Here is a 19,415-nt window from a genome sequence, read left to right as displayed (position 1 = left end):
TGCTGTCAAGTTTTTAATGTATGCTCTTTCCATTTTCTTTTTGTGAGCACTTAGAGCTATGATTTTTCCTCTTAGTACTGCTTTCATGGAGTCCCACAAATTTTGATATGATGCGTCCTCATTTTCATTTAATTCTAAAAAGTCTTTAATTTCTTTCTTTATTTCTTCCTTGACCAAGTTATCATTGAGTAGAGCATTGTTCAGTTTCCATTCGTATGTGGGCTTTCCCTTGTTTTTGTCCATGTCAAAGACAAGTCTTAGTCCATGGTGGTCTGATAGGGTATAAGGGATTATTTCAATCTTTTTGTATCTGTTGAGGCCTGTTTTGTGACCAATTATATGGTCTATTTTGGAGAAGGTACCATGCGGTGCTGAGAAAAAGGTATATTCTTTTGTTTTTGGATGAAATGTTCTATAGATGTCAGTTAAGTCCAACTTTTTCATAACTTCTGTTAGTTTCATTGTGTCTCTGTTTAGTTTCTGTTTCCATGGTCTGTCCATAATGAGAGTGGGGTGTTGAAATCTCCCACTATTATTGTGTGAGGTGCAATGTATGCTTTAAGCTTTAGTAAAGTTTCTTTTATGTATGTGGGTGCCCTTGCATTTGGGGCATAGTTGTTCAGAATTGCAAGTTCCTCTTGGTACATTTTTCCTTTGATGCATATGAAGTGTCTTTCTTTATCTTTTTTGATTACTTTTGCTTGAAAAACAATTTTATTTGATATTAGAATCACTACTCCAGCTTGTTTCTTGGGGCCATTTGCTTGGAAGATTGTTTTCCAACCTTTTACTCTGAGGTAGTATCTGTCTTTTTCACAAAGGTGCATTTCCTGTATACAGCAAAATGTTGAGTCCTGTTTATGTATCCAGTCTAATAGTCTATGTCTTTTTACTGGAGAATTGAGTCCATTGATAATTAAGAGATATTAAGGAAAAATGAATGTTGTTTCCTGTTGTTTTTGTTATTGGCAGTAGAGATATGTTTGTATAGCTACCTTCTTTTAGGGTTGTTGGAAGATTACTTTCTTGCTTTTTCTAGGTTGTAGTTTCCCTCCTTGTGTTGAAGTTTTCCACCAATTATCATTTGAAATGCTGGATTTGGAGTAAGATAATGTGTAAATTTGGATTTGCCATGGAGTATTTTGGTTTCTCCATCAATACTGATTGAGGGTTTTGCTGGGTATAGTAGTCTGGGCTGACATTTGTGTTCTCTTAGGGTCTATATGATATCAGTCTAAGATATTCTGGTTTTTATGGTCTCTGGTGAGAAGTCTGGTGTAATTCTTATAGGTCTGCCTTTATATGTTACTTTACCTTTTTCCCTTACTGCTTTTAGTATTTTTTCTTTGTCTTGTACATTTGATGTTTTGATTATTATGTGGCGGGAAGTATTTCTTTTCTGGTCTAAACTATTTGGAGTTCTGTAGGCTTCTTGTATATTTATGGACATCTCTTTCTTTAGGTTAGGAAAGTTTCCTCTATAATTTTGTTGAGGATATTTACTGGTCCTTTAAGTTGGGAGTCTTCCCCCCCCATCTATACCTATTACCCTTAGGTTTGGCCTTCTCATTGTGTCTTGGATTTCTTGTATATTTTGGGTTAGTAGCTTTTTGTATTTTGCATTTTCTTTGACAGTTGTGTCAATGTTTTCCGTGGTATCTTCTGCACATGAGATTCTCTCTTCCATCTCTTTTATTCTGTTGGTGATACTTGTGTCTATGACTCCTGATCTTTTTTTTTTTTTTTTTTTTTTTTTTTTGGTTTTCTATCTCCAGGGTAGTCTCCCTTTGTGATTTCTTTATTGTTTCTACTTCCAGTTTGGATCCTGGATGGTTTTGTTTAATTCCTTCTCCTGTTTGGTTGTGTTTTCTTGCAATTCCTTAAGGGACTTTTGTGTTTCCTCTTTTAGGGCTTCTATCTGTCTACCAGTGTTCTCCTTAAGTTCTTTGAGACTGTTATTTATGTCTTTCTTAAAGTCCTCTATCATCGTCATGATAAGCGATTTTAATTCTGAATCCTGCTTTTCTGGTGCGATGGGGTGTTCAGGTCTTGCTATGATGGGAGAACTGGGTTCTGATGATGCCATGTAACTTTGGTTTCTGTTGCTTAAGTTCTTGCTCTTGCCTTTCGCCATCTGGTTAACTCTAGTGGTGCCTGTACTTGCTGTCTCTGACTGAAGCCTGCCTTTCCAGTTATCTTGCTTGTGTCTGATCTCCTCTGGGTCCAGATGTCTCTGTGATCTTCTCCAGCTGATCTGAGTACAGTGGTACCTCTAGGATGCCTCAGGATGTGGTGCCTCCAAGGTAGCAGACCAGCTAAGTGTCTGCTGTTCTGGGTGCATTGTCTCCTCTAGGATGTCTCAGGAACAGATGCCCACTGCTCTGAGTGCAGTGTCTCCTCTAGAATGTCTCAGGATAAAGTTTCCACTGCTCTGAGTGCATTGGTTCCTCTAGGATGTCTCGGGATGTGTTGTCTGTTGCTTTGAGTTCAGTTGTTCCTCTGCCACTCTGGGTTCAGTGGTACCTCTGCTGCTCTGGGTTCAGAGGACCCTCTATCACTCTGGGTTCAGTGGATCCTCTAGGTTGTCTTGGGAGGAGTCTGGTGTCCATACAGTAGCGGACCGGGCACGGGTCTGCATCAGGCCTCGGATCCAGGAGAAGGGTGGAAGGGGAGAGCCACTCCAAGGGGCGGGAGTTGGATTTCTGCTGGAATCTGAGTGCTCCCCTCCCTCAGCTATGGGCATAGGGTGCTGTGTGGGTCCTCTTACCTACCTCTCTTGGTTCAGTGAATCCTCTATGATGTCTCGGGAGGGGAGGGGTCCAGACCAGGAGGGGACCGGGCGCGGGTCTGAACCAGGCCTCGGATCCGGGAGAGTGAAACAGGTATTTGAGTTCAGGTTTACAAGATTTTAAGTCTTACAACATAGTTAGATCAAAATTATAATTTAAAATTGATGCCTGTGGTGTGTGTGTGTGTGTTTGTGTGTGTGTGTGTGTGTGTAGACTAAAGACTTGATTAAGTGGTCAAGAGTGTGTAATATATTAGCTGAATATATAAGTTAAAGCCCTGAGGTCCACCTCTGGGGATTTAGCTGTATCTTCTAGCCTTTGTGGGCATCTGAATACAAGACATTTACACAAATACATAAATAAAAATATTTACAGAAATTTTATTTTTGTTTTATATGTGTGAATATTTCCCCTCCATGTATGTATGTAATGCATGCATGTGCACTATGTATGTGTATGACGCCTGAGGAGACAAGAAGTGGGTGCTTAATCCTCTAGAGCTGGAGGTACAAGTGGCTCTGAGCTGCCCTCTGGGAGCTGGGAACAAACCCTGTATTCTCTGCAAGAGTATTTGATGCTCTTAACCACTCAACCAGACATCCAGTACTAGTTAAATAATTATAAACTTCAATCTAGCATCGTAGTGGATGCCTTCCTTCCACCATTCTGACAAGCCTAATCTACATATCAAATTCCAGAAAAACAGAGTTAGATGAGGAGACGAAGTTTCAAAATAAATAAATAGTGTAAGAGAAATGGCTCAGCCTTTAAAAGCACTGAGTGTTCTTCCAAGCAGCTACTTGGTGTCTCACAACTACCTGTAACTAAAGATGCAAGGGACCCTTCTGTGCCCTCTGTGGGCACTGATGCACAAGGTACACAGACATACATTAAGACAAATCAAAACCTCATACACATAAAATAAATAACTTTGAGGACTTTGAGGACATGGAGCAATAGGAATACTTGAGCCATAATGATGGAAATGTAGCAGTGCAACCCCTGTGAAAAAGTATGGCAGTATCTAAAAACAAAATTAATCATGTAATTAACAGATAACTCTGCAATTCCATTCCTCCCTTTACAATTTAAAAAGATAAAAATATATGTCCAAATAAAACCTCACACAGATGATTACAGTAGTATTGTTGGTAGAAGCAAAAGGTTTAAAAAGTGCCTTACTGAATAAGTAACCTGTGGTATAGTCATACAATGGAATACTATTCACCCATAAATAGAAATGAAGTCCTGAGACATGCTACAACTTAGATGAACCATGAAAAACAAATGTTATTTTAAAAGTCACTGCTTAACAAATAGTGACACCCTCATCCCCTGTACTCTATTTTCTGGCCCATACTCTACCTGCTTTCCTGGAAGCCACACAGGCACCAGGGAGCCCAAGTAAGATTCTGCCCTATGTCTGCCATCGCCCATAAATAACAACGCAACAGTAGTAGACTTCACCTCATCTTTTCATTGAAGCATATGACGTTGGCAGAAGACCTGTGCATTCCTTGAGGCCATGCCAAATCTAGATCCTAGATGCAACATTGGCACTAAAATCCACAGAGGTCATATATGTGACCAAAAGTAGCAAGCACAGAAACCATACTAGATCTGCAGACTCAATGGTTACCAGAACCCCAGGGCTCTCAGGTCAAAAGACCAGAAAGAAAACAGAAACTAGGGATAAAATCCAGAAAACACCCAGGGCTCTTGCAGGTCTGAAACTTGTACAAATCCTCCTGCCTCAGCCTACATGATGCAGAGTGCAGTGGGAGCTACTCTCCTTAGCTAGATCTCTACAAGAATTAGCTAGGAAATGGGCCTAAAGCAATTCCTTACAAATGCAAATCTCCTCACAAGTTCTTAGTCCAATTCTAAGTCCTTACACTAGTCTTAAAAGCCTCAGCAAATGTGTTCACTTTCTCTTTCATTGCTCCCTCTGTGTCTCCCCCACTGATCTAAACAGTGATATACCAAGTTCAGGGCCCTTGCATCTGCTGCTCCTTTGACCACACACCCACAGTCCATCTTCCTTCATCCACATCAGCTCTGCTCAGGTTTGTCTCTCTTATGTGAATCCTGTCCTAACCTTGCTGTCTACAAGCACAAGCTCACACCTCAGGCTGTGTCTTCTCCCACATGTTATACTTGTTTTCACTGAACATTCTCCATTTGCCATGTTTCCCTATTTTCCGATAGGACACTTCCTCAATGGAAAGCAAGTTCCAGAAGGGCAAAGAATTCAGTCTGCTTCATGCTCAAGTGTCGTGGGTGATATGAGGTAACTGTGAAGAAATGAAAGCCTGAGTGTGCTGCTCACCTTTGCAAGAACAGGCTGGCCTGACTGTGAGATGCTGCAGGTTGATGCTTTATCTGCAAAGATTTTAACAAAATCTTTGTTAAAAAAAAAAAAAAAAAAAAAAAAAAAAAGCAAAAAGCCCAGCAGTGCACAGCTCTCCCTGAGGACTCACCAAGGACCCAGTGCTGCCTTCCCTTCCTTTACAGAGTAGCGCCCAAATCCCAAATACTTGAGCTTATAGATCTGGTTTTGCTGATGTGAACCCAGGTGGGAAAGGAAGAGGGTCACCTGCCATCTACTCCTCACTCACCATTCTCATATAAAAGCACAACAGGTAGTTGCTATGATTCTGGTTTTAGGTCCTGACTCCTATGAGCTAGCATCTCAACACCAGGATTGAAGACAGACAGAAAGGAGCCATAGCAGCCATGTGTCATCACTATCATAGCTCAGTGACACAAGCAAGTGCTTACAGCCCTGGCTGGCAGTCAGGGTGCCATGCAGGGACCCAGGTGAACACACCCCTTCTGGGTGCCACAGCCTAAGCATGCCCTGCAGCAAAACAATTGCTGACATGTATTTATTCTGTTCTTACCACAGACCAGAAGCTGCTTTTCTATCCTTTTACAATGCTTCCATGTTATACGTAAGGACATCAAGGTGACAATGTTAGTGTCCTCAAGGAATTGAACTATGTCTCTCTCCCAGCTGTGTGTAGCAGAGAAGAGCTATCTCTTGTTTGATAACTCTCTCACAGGTAGAATCATTTCTAGGTCTTTTCTCCTCCAAACAGAAGCCATATATTTTTTGCCACTAAACCTATGGGCCCTTCATCCAAAGTAATCCTTAGCATAGTGGCTGCTACATTGGCATCATTTGGAATCTTCCTTTAAAACAGATTCTAACTCTCTACTCAAGACTATCATGTGTCCCTCATTCCCCTGCCCACCTACTTGACCTAGATCTCACAGAAACCAGTAATACCAGATGACCAAGAGGTAACCAAACGTTTCTCTCTCTGTTTCTCTCTGTGTCTGTCTCTGTGTTTCTGTCTTTTTCTCTGTTTCTCTCTCTCGCTCTCTCTCTCTATCTCTCTCTGTCTCTCTCTGTCTCTCTCTGTCTCTCTCTCTCTCTCTCACACACACACACACACACACACTCCTACTTGCATGCCTGTATACGTGTGTGTGTGTGTGTGTGTGTGTGTGTGTGTGTGTGTGTTTCTCTTACCATGGCTGGCCTGAAATTGGTCTTGTACTCTGGCTGGTCTCACATTTATAGGGATCCACCTGAATCACACTCCTGAGCATTTAGATCACACATGACTTCAAAATTGACACTTTAAAACACCTTATATTTTGCCCACTTGTCAGCCTAAGAATTGGCTTTATCTCACACTTGTCTTTATCCTCACACTAGCTCCCTATATTCTGCTCCATTTAGTTAGTCATGTACCACTGACTGGAAACCCACTCTGACAGCCAGCACCTCTAAACAGAGTCACCAGATGGGCTAGCTGCCACCCAGATGAGAACTGAATATCTCTACTTGTCTTTCCCTTGCACCCTTCACAGAGCTGTTAGTCATGAAAATTAAGAGATGTCCTTTGTTGCTTTGCTAGAAAGATGTTATAATGTTAGAATCAAGAACAGAATATGCCCAGTCCTCATATACTAAGTAAAGGCTGCATAATAAGATATAATTAGCTTTCATACCATACACTAAAAAGAGATATAGATGTATGGCAACTTTGTCTTCAAGAAAAAACATTAAATCCAAGAACGAAGCACAGGTGTGCACAATGATGAAGCACTGTCATGTAAAACCTTGCTTTGAATTTAAAATGATCATTGAAAATGAAACACTGCTTTGAACTTACTATCAACATCCTTCTGGAACTCCCATTTTATGTATCATTTTATCTCTGAGATAATTTTCTAAAGAGCCTTTTCTCTAAAAACATAATAAAAATGGCCAGAGAAAAGTAATAAAGTTGATTGGATGGTTTGGCATGCATCCAACTATAAATTCATCCAAATCTCTATGTCTGTCTACATGTGTGTTTATAAATACATGTGTGTATGCAAGCATCTATGAATACTTGTGTATGAGACAGGTGGTTGGGCCCCCCAAAATGTGAATGTGTTAATATGTCAAAGAGAATGGGAATGATAATGTAAATGTGCATATGGATGTATATGTTTCTGTGCATATTTGCTTCAGTTAAATATTCCAATTCTTTTCCTTTCCTGCCTTTCTGGTTCACTAGCCTAGTCAGACAGGCTTCTGGCTGCTTGGCAGAGAAGGGAGCCATAGCAATAAATGCTTTACCTACTCCCTCTGCTGTTAGCAATGAATGTCAGTAGGTCCAGAGGCCTGCAGTTTCTGGCCTCAGAGTAACTTAAAGTCAAGAAGGTATACTTTATTATAAAAAGCAAACCTAACTTTCCCAACACCAAGTCTTGTCCTCACTGACACCTTCTCCATGACCCCACTCCCTTTCCCCAGATACCAGCTACCTTCAAGAGAGAACCAGAGCTCTGGCAAGATCCTGCTATTTAAATGCTGTAGTCTAAACTGTCCAGACAGCTGCCTTGAGCTCTGCAAAAAAAAATGGGAACTCCCTTTCCCAGCAGGGTTTCCTCTTCTCTACATTATCTGGGGAGCCCAACCCTCATACTGTACCTGAGGAATATCATGCAATCCTTGATGAAATTACAGGTTCAACTCTCTGGAATGCAGCTCCATACTAATGAGATGTCCTCAGTACCTTAATTCTAGGCCAACAAAACTTCATGCTAAGAAGAAACCCTTTCCATGTTCCAAGGTTTTTACAGTCCTTGTTCACCCTAAATAAAGATTTCAAGCTATTTTGTTGTATATCATGTAATAGCTGTTTCATTGAATACCATCTTAAAGAGCAGTAATAATGAAATCTCCAGAGAAGACCTTCTCCTCCTGGCATTCAGGATCCTGCTAACCCGCCCATTCAGGACCTGGACCCATCCTTTCCTGCTCAGTATGCATCAGTGCTCAGACACCCTGACTGAAGAAGCAAAAAATGTAATCAAAGCGGTTATGGTGGCCCAGGCCTATAATCCAGGCACTTTCCAAGCAGAGGCAGGAGAAACAAGAGTCTAACATCATTCACTGCTACAGAGAAAGTTCCAGGACAATCTGGGCTACTGAGCTATCCAGATTCTTCCTGAATATCTCTGTCCTTATTTTTAGATAAAGCATTTCCCATTAAACCGGAAACGCCGTGAATTGGTTAGACTCTGGCAAGCAAATCCCAGGGTTCCCATGTACTGGCCTCCTCACACTGGGGTTAGAGATGTTTGTCTCTACACCTGTGGATGTGTGTCTAACTCAGGTTCCTACATCTATTCAGCAAGCAGGTACTGACTGAGATGCTCTCACTAGCACCAAGTGTACTTTTTCGTTTCACTGTTTTTTTAAATTACATTTTAAAGATAATTTGTTTATTTAATTTTATGTAAGCATAAGTTTGCCTACAGGGACATTTGAACACCATATGTGAAGTTGTTTCCCTCGAGGCCAGAAAAAAAAATTGATTATTGGGAACTGAAGTTACAGATGGCCAAGGGTTCAGCCAGCCAAGCCATAGTTCTGATTTCAAACCTTGAACTGTGACATTTGACATCAAATGTCCAACCAATTCTACTTCTGCCTTTATATCAAAGTCAATAGAGAGACAGATAAAACTTTACACAAAAGGTTGCAGTAACATTGTTAGTAATGGCAAAAGGTAAAAAATAAACCAAATGTCCATTAATGATAAAGAAGCTGTGCGATATTCGAATAATGAAACACTACTCACCTATAAATAACATACTGAAATGTGCTACAACCAGGATGAACTTCAAAACTTGTTTCAAAAAATAACCCTCTGAAAAAGAAATAAATTATGGGATATCTTGTACAGAGTAAGACATCACACAAGAAAAGAATATATCCTGGAGGTTATCAAAAGTGAGGAGGAGACAGGAGAAACATGGCTTAATTCATGGGGAGGGTTTCTTGTGTGCTGACAAGTTCTGAAACTAGAGAGGAGATAAGATTCTCTCAGCCTGTGAACAGGTTCAATCCCCCTGAACTTTAAAATGGTAAAGCTTTTACAGGAATTTCACCTCAACACTAACAGATTACAGACACTTCTTGCTCAGCTCTGTGCAGCAGATACTAACAAGCTTCAGAAGGTCATGTTGGGCTGGAGAAGTATCCCTTATAATAGAAGGATTGTTCAGCATAGAATAAACTCTGCATCAGGATGGTATAACCTAGACAATGAGTGCACACATAGGGTCCCAGGACTTGGCAGGCAAAATCAGAAAAAATTAAAAGTTAAAGTTTTGCTTGGCTACTGGGTAAATTTAAAACACAAAAAACAAAGGAGGGAGCCAGGTGCAGTGACACAAATCTGTAATGTCATCACTCAGAAGACTGAAGCAAGACAATTGCCTGGACAACAGTAAGGCACTTGAAGTGCCTGAGGCACACACAGGCAAGGGATAAAAATGAAAAAATCTCCTGGGTTTTACATCCTGACAGAGAGACCTGTGATGCTTTACAAACAGCTAGAGCTTAAAGACCCTGCACCCCAAATAGCTTCACAGAGGACAATTGCTGTCCATGAGTCACTGCCTAATAAAATGTGAACTTCCTACCTCTGTCTGCTCAAACACAAACACAGGGGGCATAATGAAGCAAGGCAAGGTAACTTCTCTTAACTGCAGTAAAAGTGCCACACTCCTTGCTGAGGTGTAATTCTCACAGAATCAACCTGCTGTGTTTCTGCCCACAGTGTCTATTCTTCATTAAAACTTTTAAGTTAGTTCTGCTCTGGCAAATTCTTTTTACCCCTGCACCAAAAGCAGGCCATTCTCAACATAACACAACTTTTTGAGGAATAAGCTTAGTGCTAGAGAGGACAGCATCCACCGCACATCCTTTATGAGCCTGGCCCTAGTATTATGGGATGTGAAGTAGCCTCATAAGACCTGTCTATATTAACAGACTCTCATTCTTCTCTATGATTCCCTTTAACCCACCTTAAAAATCAGGTTCCAACTGCTCTTGTCAGCACTCTTACACATGGTTGAGTCTAATGATCAATTCCCAGTCTGCTCATAAAAGACATATCTGTGTGAGGTGTGAAGACTTCCTATATTCCCTTCTGTTGTGTCTGGTGGGGGTGTTGCTGTTCTTGTGTTTATTTGTTAGTTTGTCTGACTAATTGATTTTTAGGGTGGGGTATCAATCAAGACTATGCAGGAACTCACTGCAAACTCACTACTGACTAGATAATCAAATCTTCCTTTTAACTTGCAGCATCTAACTTCCTGAGCCTCCTCAGCCCTGTAGTTGCAGGTGTGAGACAATACTCTTGGCTTGTTTCCTTCTTCAGAGAACATTCTCTTCAGTGGCTTCCAGAACACTGAACTCTCCTGACCTCACCCACCCCTGAGGATGTTCTCTTCCTGTCTTGGCTTGGCTGTTTTCTGGTTGGTCACTCCACCTCCAGAAGCTGAGGTGTCCCTACTCCTGTCATAGTCACTCCTGTGGTGACTTTATCTTATGACAGGACAGGATAGGACATCAAAATATCAGGAGTTCAATCACTGTGAACTAGTCCTTACCTGTGCAAATAATTCTGTATCAACTGCCAGTTGTTTGAAAAAGGTATCAGATTTACAAATCCAAAAATGGGTGTGCCTCACATGTCAGTAAACTCAACCCTCCAGAAGTGGGACAGAGGATCTTTAATTCAAAGTCAGCATGGACTCCATATTGAGCACTGGAAAGTATATATAGCCCTGCTATTTGGAAAGCACAAAATCAGGAGTTCAAGGTTACCTTTGATACTCTGGACTTGTGGCTCGTGTAATCCCAGTACTCACAAGGTGTTAGCAAAACGATTACTGGTGATTTGAGGCTAGTGTGGACTACATAGTGAGTATCAACATGGCCTTGCCTATTACTGATATCCTATCCTTTCTTTATATAAAAAAACAACAAAAAAATAAAATAGAGACCAAGGAAAATGAAAAAGGTTATCCTTGGCTACATATCAAGATGAAGGACAACCTGTGCTACATGAGGCAATATCTTGAAAAGTCAAATTAATCAGGCATAGTACCCATGATCTTAATCCCAGTTCATAAGATGTAGAGAAAAGAGGACCAGGAGTTTACATGGAAAATTGTAGATTACTATGGGCTATGGGATTAAAGAAGGCAATAGGCAAGGTTGGTATTGTACTTCTGCTGGCAAGCATAAGAACCTGATTTCTATCCCCATGACTCATATAGGGGAAGAAAAGGAATGTATACCCAAAATTGTTGTCAGACCTGTACATGTTCTGACCTATAAACACACACACACACACACACACACACACACACACACACACTTAAATTTAAATCCCAAACTAATAAAATCAATAAATAAACAATAATAAAGAGCCTTAGTTTAAGTTTGGTCAAATGCTGAATCCAATTTTACTTTGTCTCTGATAGGCTCTGTCAATGTCTTCAGGTTGCCCTGGCCTGAACTCATGATCTTTTTGCTTTTTCCTTCCTGTGATGACTGGCTTGTGATATTTTTTTTGTTTGTTTAAAAAAATAATCGCTCCCCCCTCTGTGTGTGTGTGTTTGCTTTCCTTCACTCCTTTCCTCTCTCTCCCACTCCCCTCTCTTTCTCTCTTCCTCTCCCACTCTCTCTGTCACTCCTTCCATTCCCAATCTTTGTTCCTATCTATCTATCCCTCTCTGCCCTCTCATATGACACACCAAGTACTCCTTAGATATGCTCACCCCCCAAATTACCCATCTTTGTAAAAAGGAATTTAACTCTCTATTTGTCTAAGCTCCCAACTGTGGTGCAATCTCTGCCTCCTTTGTCTCTCAGGCCATATCTAAATCTGTGATGTCACCCTGGAAGATGTCAAATTTCTACACTTCTCGATACTTCAGGGTACCACACAGCTGTCACTATAGTGACACTATCACACTATAGTGACAGCTCTGAGTCACAGGCATCTCTGGTGTTTAATGTCTGAATTTGCCCTTCTTAGCTCCCGTGACATCTAAAATTTATTCTCAACACAGCAATTTTTAAAAATGGACACTGGTGGGACAAGACACACAGGTTCTCATGCCTTTAATCATAATGCCTGATCCCCTGGGGTCTCTCTCTTTTCTTTGTAGGAAGGTCCTCAGACCTTATTTGGCCCTCATCTCTCTTTATCACAAGAAAAAGAAACAACTGACTACCTACAGGATGAAGCCAGAGAGAATCAGAACAGACCACTGAGCTCAATCTTACACTGGTATTCTTTTAAAGAAGATTTTGCAAGAAAATAAGCATTTACAGCTAATAAATACAGTCCTATCCTGAGGAAAAGACCTCATGTTGTTTCTGTTGATAAAGCAGCCTATAATCCTTGTGACTTTTATGATTCTGTTCTTCAATCCCTTTCTTTCTAACGTCAGCCATATCTTTTGTTTCATTAGCCACTTGAAGGGTCTACATGACCATCTAATGTCACAAATAGAAAGATTCATACACTTCATTTTAAATGTTAACTAAATGCACATTATTATTTGTGGGTCTTTCCATGTAGATCTGGCTGGCCTAGAACTTGCCATATAGCTCAGGCAGGTTAAAAGATGCAGACATCCTCCTTCTTTTGTCTCCTGAGTATCAGGGAATTAGTTTGATGAACTAGCTTTCTACAGGCTCTATCTGCCACAATGGGCTCTGAACAATTCTCTACACATGTAAAGTAGGCATATTCTGTTACCTACCTCCTCCCAAGTTCCTAGTTTTATTCCAAATCCTTACACTAGTCTTAAAAGCCCCAGCATGTGTCCACTCTCACTTTCCTTTCTCCCCCTGTTCCCTCCACACTGATCTGGACTCTTACATGCCTGGCTCAGGGTCTTGGCATCTACTATTCTATTGACCACATCCATATGGCATCTTCCCTCATCTACTTCAGCTCTGTTCATGACTCAGTTGTCACTCTTGGTGAACTCTGTCCTAATTGACCACAAGCATAAGCTCACACTTCAGGCTCTATCTTATTACAGGTGTCATGTCTGTCTCTAGTGCACACATCACAATTGGACATGTTGCCAGGTCCCTCAATGACATTCAGGTACTGAGGTGGGGTGCACCATCAGAAGCCGATTCCTGTCACTTTAACCTTCTCTTGTTATTCTAGAACCAAAAGTAAGTGGCTTCTGGCAATTGACTCAAGCTGATGACAGTAGGGGATTAAGAAAAGAAATTTAGTTACTTGGACTCTTTACTTCTTACTTATCTTTTCATGAGACAGAGAGAAAGAAAAGTCACACACACACACACACACACACACACACACACACACACAATTATTAGGTGGAGCAGAGCCACAACAGCCATGCTTAATTTTTTTCTCTGAGTCTTCTTATACCTTCTTAGACAAAAGTTTATTATCAAATTATATCACAGATAAAATAGTACACAAAGAGCATTGCAAAGAGATATCCACAGTAAGCTGAAAGCCGTGTTTCACTTATAAGCTCATTATAAGTTTCAAACAATAGTTTCACATGGCCCTGCTTTATTTTAGTGCAAACTTGTGGCCTCATCCTTGGATCTGATTTTCCTCGCTCACAGATCTGTGCCAAGCCTATGTCACTTCCTAGTGTAATTTTTGAAAGCTCATTCTACTCGTTTCATGCAACCCTTACTTACTATTCTATGAGAAGGGGACACAATCTATTCTTGAATCTAACTTGTCATGTCTTGGTGGCAAAATAACTTAAATCATCTCCTTAAACTTTTTCCTAAATTTATTTGAGTTAAATCAGGAATTCTATAAAATCATTAATATATCTAAACAGCCTTGTTCTATGTAAGTGCATCTTCATATTGATCATTAGGAAATTTGCCCGATAGGGTAGGCTGATGCTCAGGAATCACTAGGCTCTGTAATAGTGGCAGGAATGGCTTATCAGCATCGAGAAGCAATCCTGGGATGAAGTCTATGGGTCCTTGCCTCACAGAGCACACCTATCAATGTCAAGCAAAATGGTGAGCCATCTCCAGAAAACTTACTTGCTTGCATAACCTTTCCTAAATAGCTTCTGTCAACATGTTTCCTTTATTTCTTTATATAATGTTTCCCCACTGAATAGCAAGCTCTATAAGTGTGAAGAATTCATTCTGCTTCATGCTCAGGTGCAGTGAGTGCTGTGAGGTAACTGTGTGAAGGAGTGAAATCCTGAGTGTGCTGCCAGGTCTTCAGTGACAAGCTGGCCTGACTGTGAGCTGCTGCAGGCTGAGGCCACCTCTGCTAGGATTTTAACAAATACAGCATAAAGCCCAGGAGTGCACAGTTCTCCCTGAGAGCTCACTAAAGACACAGGATTTCCTTCCCTCCAATGCAGATCAGCTCCTAAATCCCAAATACTTGTGCTTACAGCTCCTGTGTTGCAGATGTGAACCCAGACAGCAATGGCAGAGGGTCACCTGCTATGTGCACACCTTCTAATCACTCACCTTTCCTGGACAAGCACATGAGGGGTAGTTGTGGAGATTTCAAATGTTGCCGATGCAGCAGCTATTATGATATGGATTACTATGATAAAAGTATCTGTGTCTGGCTGTAGGTCTGACTCCTTAGTGACCTGACATCACAATACCAGAACAGAAGACAACAGTCAGGATGCACCAGGATCCAGGTAACACCGTGTTAGCTCAGTGAGAACAAAAAGTGCTTGCATCTCTGATTGGCAATCTGGGTGCTTTGCAGTGACTCAGGTGACCACTCTCCTGCCTCTTGACACATCCTGAGCATTCCCTGCAGCAAAACCATTGCTCACTTGTATTTATTCAGCCTTTATCTTAGACCAGAAGCTGCTCTTTCAGCTTGTAACAGTTCTTCTGCCATGCTCCCATTTTATACATAAGGACATTGAAGTGACAATGTTAATGTCTTGAAAGAATTGAACGCTGGCCCCTCTCTCAGCTGTGTCTTAGGAGAGAAGAACTCTCTTTTTTGAGAACTGTGTCACTGTTAGAATTAGCTGTATTTCATTAGTTTGTAGTCCAAATTGAAAAACTAAAATTTTGCCCCTGGAAACTTGGCCACTTTTATCATAGTAACCCATATCATAATAGCTGCTGCATTGGCAACATTTGAAATCTTATAAAAACTGCTCCTTACAGTTCACTGCAGGCAACTGTATGTCTCTCATTCCTCTGCACACACACACAACCTACATCTCACAATTTCTAGAAACCTCAGATGACCAGCAAGTGACTCGATGGTCCCCAACATAAAGCATAACCTCAACACACTCTCTCTCTCTCTCTCTCTCTCTCTCTCTCTCTCTCTCTCTCTCTCTCTCTCCCTCTCTCTCTCTTTCTCATGAGTACCTGTGTCTGTCTGTCTGTATATGTGTTTGTGTGTCCTTCTGTAGCCCTAGTTAGCTTGTAACTGTGCATGTAGTCAGGCTGGTCTCTAACACACAAACATTCACCCATATCACCCTCAAGAGTGCTTGGATCACCACTTTATCTGGCTTCTAAATCGACATGTTAAAACACCTCATATTGTGGCCACTTCTCACCTAATAACTGTACTCTTGATTGATTACCACTAGAGGAGGGGGAAAATAAAGAAAAAATTAAAGAATTTCTAGAATTCTATGAATATGAAGACAAGACATACCCAAACTTATGGTACACAAAGAAAGCACTACTAAGAGGAAACTTTGTAGTACAAAGTGCCTTCAAAAAGTAATTGAAGAGAACTCAACCTAGTAATTTAAGGGCACACATGAAAGCTCTACATCAAAAAGAAGCAAATACACCCAAAATGAGTAGAGAAGAGATAATCAAACTCAGGGCTGAAAATCAGTCATTTATAAAAGAGAGAGAGAGAGAGAGAGAGAGAGAGAGAGAGAGAGAGAGAGAGAGAGAGAACAATACAAAGGATTAACAAAACAAAGGGCTGATTCTTTGGGAAAATCAACAAGATAAACAAATCCATAGCCAAATTTACTCAGGGGGAATGACACAGTAGCCAAATTATCCACATCAGAAATGAAAAAGGAGAAAAAAAAAAAAAAACAACAGAAACTTAGGAAATTCAAAGCATCATTAAGTCATACTTCAAAAGCCAGAAAGTCTAACCAAAATGCATGATTTTCTAGACATATATCACTTGCAAAGTTAAATGATGATCTGGTCAACTATCCACACAATCTGATTGCTCTTAATAGATTAGATAGCTATTAAGTCTATTTGGTTCATTAAAAGTCTTACAACAACAATGATAACAACAAAAAGGTGGAGAGCCAGATGGATGTAGTGCAGAATTTTACCAGACTTTCAAGGGAGAGCTACTACCAATATTCCTCAAAATATTCCACAAAATATAAACAAGAGAAACACTAAGGTATTCCTTCTATAAGGCCATAGTTACCCTGACACCTATACCACACAGATTCAACAAAGAAAAAGAACTTCAGACCAATTTCATTTATGAACATCAAAAACAAAACAAAACAAAACAAAACAAAAACCCTCAATAAAATTCTCAGAAACCAAATCCAAGAAAACATCAAAAATGTCATTCAAGCCCAATCAAGTAGGCTTCATCTGAGGGATAGATGGATGATTCAATATATAAAATCCATCAATGTAATCCAGTATATAAACAAACTGAAAGAAAAAACCAACATGATCATCTCAATAGATGCTGAAAAGAAAATTGGAATGGGTTCTACCTGAAGACGCCGCTATTCCATTCCTGGGCATATATCCAAAAGATATCACCACATCACAAGGAAACATGTTCCACTATGTTCATAGCAGCCTTGTTTGTAATAGCCAGAGCCTGGAAACAACATAGATAACCCTCAACTGAAAAATGAAAATGTGGTTCATTTATATAACGAATTACTATTCAACTATTAAAAAACAAGGGCATAATGAATTTGGCAGGCAAGTGGATAGAACTAGAGAATACCATTCTGAGTGAGCTAACACAGACCCAAGAGAACATGCATGGTATGTATTCACTGTAAGTCGATACTAGCCATAAAGTATGGAATATCCAAGATATACCTCAGAGACCCAAAGAAGTTAAAAAATAAGGAAGGCCCAAGTGGGGATTCTTTAATCACATTTAGAATGGGAAACAAACTAAACAAATGTAGGAAGCAGAGGGAGGGAAAGAACAGAGTAGAAAATAGAAGTGGAAGGGGGAGGGGCCAGGATCCTGTGTGGGGAGTGACAGGAGAGAGACCAGGAGGGCAGGAGAATGAATGGAAATCTGCAACTGTAGGAGGAGTAGGGAATTGGCAGAATCTATAGAAAGTCCCAGAGACCTGGGATAGTGAGGCTCCAAGGAGCCAATTCAGGTGACCTTACCTGAGATGCCTGACAGTGGGGACATGAAACTTGAAGAGTCCACCTCCTGTAGCCAGGCAGGACCCACAGTGAAGGGCTGAGGACACCAAGCTGCCCACAAAACTCTGACTCAAAATTTGTCATGTCTACAAGAAATACAGGGAGAAAGATGGAGCAGAGATTGTAGGAATAGTCAACCAAAAACCAGCCCAACTTGAAACATGTCCCATGAGCAAGTAGTAATCCTTGACATTTTAAATGACACTCTGTTATGCTTGCAGAAAGGAGCCTAGAATAAATTCCTCTGAGAGGCTGTACCTAGCAGCAGACTAAAACAGATGCAGATATGTTGGGCCTTGGATGAGGTAACTCCATTTAACCTGCGCCCATCAATCATGTAGAGGTATCACAGGTAGAGGTCTTCACCTCCAGAGATTTAAAAATAATGAGTTATCTAAAGGCCAGGGGTATAGCTAGTTAAGTTATTCCCTCCCCTTTTCCCCCTCTCTATAAAAGTCAGGCTCCCCTGGCTTTTGGGGGGGAGCACTCATCATCTATACCCACTCACCATGTCATGAACAATAAAAGCTTTGGAAAACTCCAAGTGTCGCCTGGGCCTGCCACCGTCGGATTGTCAGCTTCTGGAACCCCGAACCGCAGCCGCGGCCGCCTGTGCACAGCGGCTGCTTGAATGTGGGACACAGCATCTGCGCGAGAAGACCACTGTGGGACCCCGAAGCTGGACTCCCTCCCCCCGTGAGGATTTTTTTCCCCCACACAGATACCCACAGCCAAACATTTGATAGAGGTCAGAGACACTTTATCAATGAGTTGATAAAGAGTTATGGAAAGGATTATCGGCATTTACAATAATGAGAACACCACAGAAAGACCGACAGAGTCATCTAACCTGGATCCATGGGAGTTCTCAGAGACTGAGTCACCAGCCGAAGAACATACACAGAGTGGAACAAAGTCCCCAGCATATGTGTAGCATACATCCAGTTCAGTATGTAGGCTGCCTTGTCTGACATCTGTGGAGGGTGTGCCTAATCTGGCAGAGACATAATGACAGAGTTGGAGTATACCTAGGGGGCTCATCTTCTCAGATGAGGGGAAGGGCAATTGAGGATGGATTCTGTGAGGAGGAGGGCTGGAAGACTCAGCTGCATTTGGGATGGAAAGAAAGGAAGAAAGAAAGAAAGAAAGAAAGAAAGAAAGAAAGAAAGAAAGAAAGAAAGAAAGAAAGAAAGAAAGAAAGAAAGAAAGAAGGAAGGAAGGAAGGAAGGAAGGAAGGAAGGAAGGAAGGAAGGAAGGAGAGAGAGAGAAAAGATGGGCAGGAGAAGAAAGAGAGAGAGAGAGAGAGAGAGAGAGAGAGAGAGAGAGAGAGGAAGGTCATAACATGCAGTGACCTGGAGTCTGAATAGAAGGTGTAGGGCAACATTTGTTGACTTCCTGATGGTACAGCATACAGTGCAGAGGGCACTGGCTTAGACTTCAGAACCAAAGCTCCAGTGGAATGAGAGATCCGCACACTTCCAAGACAATCTGTACAGAAAATATCTTATTGATTGTATTGATGTATTACTTATCATTAAAAAAAAAACCTATGACTTGTAGGAATGTGTAGAAGAAAAGGTAGGCTATCAGATACGCTGAAAAGATTCAAGAACAGAGCCAGGCACAGGAGGACATGACTCTAAAGAGGAGATGCATGGTACCTGAGCAGAGGTACTCTATCACATGGTAGAATGTAGATTAGAATAAATGGGATAATAATTTATGAACTAGCTGGAGAAAAATCCAATGCTTATGGCCAAGATGTTTGTAAACAAATTTTGAGTTTCAGAGTTATTATTCCAGAAGTTTGTGTCCAGGAGTAAAATCAC

This window comes from Arvicanthis niloticus, chromosome 5 (assembly GCF_011762505.2).
Source record: "Arvicanthis niloticus isolate mArvNil1 chromosome 5, mArvNil1.pat.X, whole genome shotgun sequence".
In the NCBI taxonomy this organism is placed as follows: domain Eukaryota; kingdom Metazoa; phylum Chordata; class Mammalia; order Rodentia; family Muridae; genus Arvicanthis; species Arvicanthis niloticus.
This window is presented reverse-complemented; position numbering follows the sequence as displayed.